The 6,436-nt window shown below is 44.4% G+C and overlaps 1 pseudogene; it reads right to left on the bottom strand.

Annotated features, from left to right (window-relative positions):
- Window positions 1-239: 239 nt before the first annotated feature.
- LOC124620464 lies at window positions 240-357 on the bottom strand (annotated as a pseudogene).
- Between the last annotated feature and the right edge of the window lie 6,079 nt (window positions 358-6,436).

Genomic DNA, 6,436 nt, shown 5'->3' with positions numbered 1-6,436 from the left:
GAAATAATGTAGGTATAACAATGAATAGTAACTCCTCCCGAACAGGCCATGAAGGCCCAATGGTACAGACCGGCCACCGTGTCATCCTCAGACCATAGGCGTCACTGGATGCGGATATGGAGGGGCATGTGGTCAGCACACCGCTCTCCCGGCCGTATGTCAGTTTCCGGGACCGGAGCCGCTACTTCTCAATCAAGTAGTTCCTCAGTTTGCCTCACAAGGGCTGAGTGCACCCCGCTTGCCAACAGCACTCGGCAGACCGGATGGTCACCCATCCATTTGCTAGCCCAGCCCGACAGCGCTTAACTTCGGCAATCTGAAGGGAACCGGTGTTACCACTGCGGCAAGGCCGTTGGCCAACAAGAAATAGCGATGAGCTTTTATTTACCTATATATTCTAGCTCGTATTAAAATGCTGTCGCTATAAAGTCGTTACATGATTCTTCGTCGTCATTGGTAGGCCGACAGCATTTGGGCTGGTATGTATATAGACCGACCAGTCACACAAATGTGACCATCTGTGAGAAGCCTGAGCGACCGCCTTTTGCAGTGCGAACTGCTGCGAGAGGTGCGGGAAGAGAGTCAGTGAGAATCTGGAAGTTACCGACAGGGCGTGGAACCAGTGCCCTGACCAGCTGCGCCAAGTCTCTCGGTTGAGGATCCATAGCGCGAACAGTCCGGTCAAGGTGGTCCCATAGATTCTTGAGTAGGTTTGCTAGGTTTGCTGGACAGGAGAGTACGGTAAACTCATCCAGGTGCTCTTGGAATCACGCACGTACACTGCGAACCGTATGACACATTGCATTGTCCTGCTGGTAGACGCCATCATGCTGAGGAAGAAAAAACTGCATGCAGGGGTGGGCATGGTCCCCAATGTTAGATGCGTACTTGTGTTGATGTGCTGAGACGTCTAGAGCGACGAGATCACCCAGGGAACGCCACGAAAACATTCCCCAGAAAAATAACGCACCCCCCTCTCCCCCCACCCCCTTGTTTGCTTTAAGACGTTTCACGCCATACCCAACAACGGCAACCCGTCCTAGGAGCATAAAACGTGATTCATCTGAAAAGGCCACTTCCCGATGAACACCAGTTGGCAAGGGTGCATGAACCAGGCGCATGCTACAGAGGCCCACATGCACCAATGTTCGCTGAACGGTCGTTGAGGAGTCACTGTTGGTAACTCCTTGGTCCATCTGGGCGTTAGTTGCTCAACAGTTGCACATCTCTACGCCGAAATACCTCTCCGCAGCCATTGTTCACCCCAGTCGTCTATGGTCTGTGGTGCATCACAGTTGCCTCGGCACCGGTTTTGGATAGCGCCATTCGCCATGCATAGTATACTTTAACCACGGCACTATCTGAACAGCTTACAAATTCAGCCGTTTTGGAAATGCTTCCATCCTTGACCTGAAAGCCAATAATGATGCACTTTTCGACATCAGCTAAATCACTCCGTTTCCACATTACAACGACTGCGCTGTTTTCCACGTCCCACCGACACGCTAAACATATCCTCCACTGCTTGTGGTGCCACGTGCCGTCTGTGAGTGGTTACTGCACGTTGACGTCGAACATAGGCGTTGGTCTGTCATGTGAGTGGACTGTACAACTAAACGGCTAATGCAATGTGTGGGTAGGCACCCGTGGTCTACATGGATTAGTAATCAAAACGTTGTCGGGCCCGAGTTCTAAACCAGCCACCGCTTAAACTTTGATTAATAGTCAGAAATGGCGGCCGAAGACTTCCAGCATAAGAAGACACCCTTATTCTGCCAACGGCTTTGTTAAAAAGGGCGGAGGAGAGGTCAGAGGTTCGAGGCACTCTCTTGTCCTTGCCCCTAAAGGCAGAAGAATCAGCTATGATCAAAGGCATGAGAATGCACACGCCAATGGAAACAACTTCATTAAAGACATGTAACGTGTACCCATAGGATATATGGCCTGTAACTGAAAAAGTCTCATGATGATCTATCCATTAGTTTCTGGAAGAGTACCCCATTTGGATCTCTGGGAGGGAACTGCCAAGTGGCAGGTGCCCATGAGAAAAAGACTGAATAACCAACGGAAGAATAATGTTCTACGAGTCGTGGTGTGGAATCTCAGGAGCTTGAACGTGGAGGGAAGCACCAAACTCTGAAAAGGGAAATGCAAAGGCTCAATCTAGATATAGTAGTGTCAGCGAAGTGAAATGGAAAGAAGACAGGGCTTTATGGTCAGAGGAGTATAATGTAGTAACAACTGCAGCAGAAAATAGTATAACGGGAGTAGGATTCGTTATGAATAGGAAGGTAGGGCAGAGAGTGTGTTACTGTGAACAGTTCAGTGATAGGGTTGTTCTTACGACAATCGACAGCAAACCAACACCGACAACGATAGTTTTGATATACATGCCGACGTCACAAGCTGAAGATGGAGAGATAAAGTATGTGAGGATACTGAAAGGGTAATTCAGTACGAAGTGGGAGATGAAAATATAGTAGTCTTGCGGGACTGGAATGCAGTTATAGGGGAAGGAGCAGTGGAAAAGGTTACCGGAGAATGTGGGCTTGGGACAAGAAATGAGAGAGGAGAAAGACTATTGAGTTCTGTAACAAATTTCAGCTAGTAACAGCGAATACTCTGTTCAAGAATCATAAGACATGGAGATATTCTTGGAAAAGGCCGGGTGACACGGAAAGATTTCAGTTAGATTACATCATGGTCAGACAGAAATTCCAAAATCAAATACTGGATTGTAAGATGTACCCAACGAAAGATGTAGACTCAGATCACAATGCAGTAGTGATGAAGTTTAAGACATAAGTCGTTGTTGTTGTTGTTGTCCTCAGTCCTGAGACTGGTTTGATGCAGCTCTCCATGCTACTCTATCCTGTGCAAGCTTCTTCATCTCCCAGTACCTACAGCAACCTACATCCTTCTGAATCTGCTTAGTGTATTCATCTCTTGGTCTCCCTCTACGATTTTTACCCTCCATGCTGCCCTCCAATGCTAAATTTGTGATCCCTTGATGCCTCAGAACATGTCCTACCAGCCGATCCCTTCTTCTGGTCAAGTTGTGCCACAAACTCCTCTTCTCCCCAATTCTATTCAATACCTCCCCTTAGTTACGTGATCTACCCATCTAATCTTCAGCATTCTTCTGTAGCACCACATTTCGAAAGCTTCTATTCTCTTCTTGTCTAAACTATTTATCGTCCATGTTTCACTTCCATACATGGCTACACTCCATACAAATACTTTCAGAAACGACTTCCTGACACTTAAATCAATACTCGATGTTAACAAATTTCTCTTCTTCAGAAACGTTTTCCTTGCCATTGCCAGTCTACATTTTATATCCTCTCTACTTCGACCATCATCAGTTATTTTGCTCCCCAAGTAGCAAAACTCCTTTACTACTTTAAGTGTCTCATTTCCTAATCTAATTCCGTCAGCATCACCCGACTTAATTCGACTACATTTCATTATCCTCGTTTGCTTTTGTTGATGTTCATCTTATACCCTCCTTTCGAGACACTGTCTATTCCGTTCAACTGCTCTTCCAAGTCTTTTGCTGTCTCTGACAGAATTACAATGTCATCGGCGAACCTCAACGTTTTTATTTCTTCTCCATGGACTTTAATACGTACTCCGAATTTTTCTTATGTTTCCTTTACTGCTTGCTCAATATACAGATTGAATAACATTGGGGAGAGGCAACAACCCTGTCTCACTCCCTTCCCAACCGCTGCTTCCCTTTCATGTCCCTCGACTCTTATAACTGCCATCTGGTTTCTGTACAAATTGTAAATAGCCTTTCGCTCCCTGTATTTTACCCCTGCCACCTATAGAATTTGAAAGAGAGTATTCCAGTCAACATTGTCAAAAGCTTTCTCTTTGTCCACAAATGCTAGAAACGTAGGTTTGCCTCTCCTTAATCTATTTCCTAAGATAAGTCGTAGGGTCAGTATGGCCTCACATGTTCCAACACTTCTGTGGATCCAAACTGATCGTCGCCGAGGTCGTCTTCTACCGGTTTTTCCATTCGTCTGTAAATAATTCGCGTTAGTATTTTGCAGCTGTGACTTATTAAACTGACAGTTCGGTAATTTTCACATCTGTCAATACCTGCTTTCTTTGGGATTGGAATCATTATATTCTTCTTGAAGTCTGAGGGTATTTAGCCTGTCTCGCAGTATCATATCTGCCGTTTCATCTTCATCTACCTCATCTTCCATTTCCATAATATTATCCTCAAGTATAGACCCTCCATATACTCCTTCCACCTTTCTGCTTTCCCTTCTTTGCTTAGAACTGGATTTCCGTCTGAGCTCTTGATTTTCATACAAGTGGCTCTCTTTTCTCAAAAGGACTCTTTAATTTTCCTGTAGGCAGTATCTATCTTACCTCTAGTGAGACAAACCTCTACATCCTCACATTTGTCCTCTAGCCATCCCTGCTTAGCCATTTTGCACTTCCTGTCGATCTCATTTTTGAGACGTTTGTATTCCCTTTTGCCTACTTCATTTACTGCATTTTTATATTTTCTCCTTTCATCAATTAAATTCAATATTTCTTCTGTTACCCAAGGATTTCTACTAACCCTCTTCTTTTTACCTACTTGATCCTCTGCTGCCTTCACTACTTCATCCCTCAGAGCTACCCATTCTTCTTCTACTGTATTTCTTTCCCCCATTCCTGTCAATTGTTCCCTTATGCTCTCCCTGAAACTCTGGACAACCTCTGGTTTAGTCAGTTAACCAGGTCCCATCTCCTTAGATTCCCACCTTTTTGCAGCTTCTTCAGTTTTAATCTACAGTTCATAACTAATAGATTTGGTCAGAGTCCACATCTGCCCCCGGAAATATCTTACAATTTAAAACCTGGTTCCTAAATCTCTGTCTTACCGTTATATAATCTATATGTTACCTTCTAGTATCTCCAGGATTCTTCCACGTATACAACTTTCTTTTATGGTTCTTGAACCAAGTGTTAGCTATGATTAAGTTATGCTCTGTGCAAAATTCTACCAGACGGCTTCCTCTTTCATTTCTCTCCCCCAATCCATATTCACCCACTATGTTTCCCTCTCTCCCTTTTCCTACTCTCGAATTCCAGTCACCCACAACTATTAAATTTTCGTCTCCCTTCACTACCTGAATAATTTCTTTTATCTCATCATACATTTCATCAATTTCTTCATTATCTGCAGAGCTAGTTGGCATATAAACTTGTACTACTGTAGTAGGCATGGGCTTCGTGTCTATCTTGGCCACAATAATGCGTTCACTATGCTGTTGGTAGTAACTTACCCGCACTCCTATTTTTTTTATTCATTATTAAACCAACTCCTGCATTACCCCTATTTGATTTTGTATTTATAACCCTATATTCACCTGACCAAAAGTCTTGTTCCTCCTGCCACCGAACTTCACTAATTCCCATTATATCTAACTTCAACCTATCCATTTCCCTTTTTAAATTTTCTAACCTACCTGCCCGATTAAGGGATCTGACATTCCACGCTCCGATCCGTAGAACGCCAGTTTTCTTTCTCCTGATAACGACGTCCTCTTGTGTAGTCTCCGCCCGGAGATCCGAATGGGGGACTATTTTACCTACGGAATATTTTACCCAAGAGGGCGCCATCATCATTTAACCATACAGTAAAGCTGCATGCCCTCGGGAAAAATTACGGCTGTAGTTTCCCCTTGCTTTCAGCCGTTCGCAGTACCAGCACAGCAAGGCCGTTTTGGTTAGTGTTGCAAGGCCAGATCAGTCAATCATCCAGACTGTTGCCCCTGCAACTACCGAAAAGGCTGCTGCCCCTCTTCAGGAACCACACGTTTGTCTGGCCTCTCAACAGATACCCCTCCGTTGTGGTTGCACCTACGGTACGGCCATCTGTATCGCTGAGGCACGCAAGCCTCCTCACCAACGGCAAGGTCCATGGTTCATGGTGGTAGGAAGACATAAGTCAGGAAGAATAAATACGCAAAGAAGTGGGATACGGAAGTACTAAGGAATGACGAGATACGCTTGCAGTTCTCTAAGGTTGTAGATACAGCAATCAAGAATAGCTCAGTAGGCAGTGTAGTTGAAGAGGAATGGACATCTCTAAAAAGGGCAATCACAGATGTTGGAAAGAAAAACGTAGATACAAAGGAGGTAACTATGAAGAAACCGTGGATAACAGAAGAAATATTTCAGGTGATCGATGAAAGAAGGAAGTACAAAAACGTTCAGGGAAATTAAGGAATACAGAAATACAAGTCACTGAGGATTGAATTAGACAGGAGGTGCAGGGAAGCTAAGACGGAATGGCTGCATGAAAAATGTGAAGAAATCGAAAGAGAAGTGATTACTGGAAGGACTGATTCAGCATGTAGGAAAGTCAAAACAACCTTCGGTGAAATTGAAAGCAATGGTGGTATCATTAAGATTGCAACGAAAG

The sequence above is a fragment of the Schistocerca americana genome, chromosome 6, assembly GCF_021461395.2.
Source record: "Schistocerca americana isolate TAMUIC-IGC-003095 chromosome 6, iqSchAmer2.1, whole genome shotgun sequence".
Classification (NCBI taxonomy): domain Eukaryota; kingdom Metazoa; phylum Arthropoda; class Insecta; order Orthoptera; family Acrididae; genus Schistocerca; species Schistocerca americana.
Note: the sequence above shows the minus strand (reverse complement) of the source record. Positions and strands in the feature narration are given on the sequence as shown.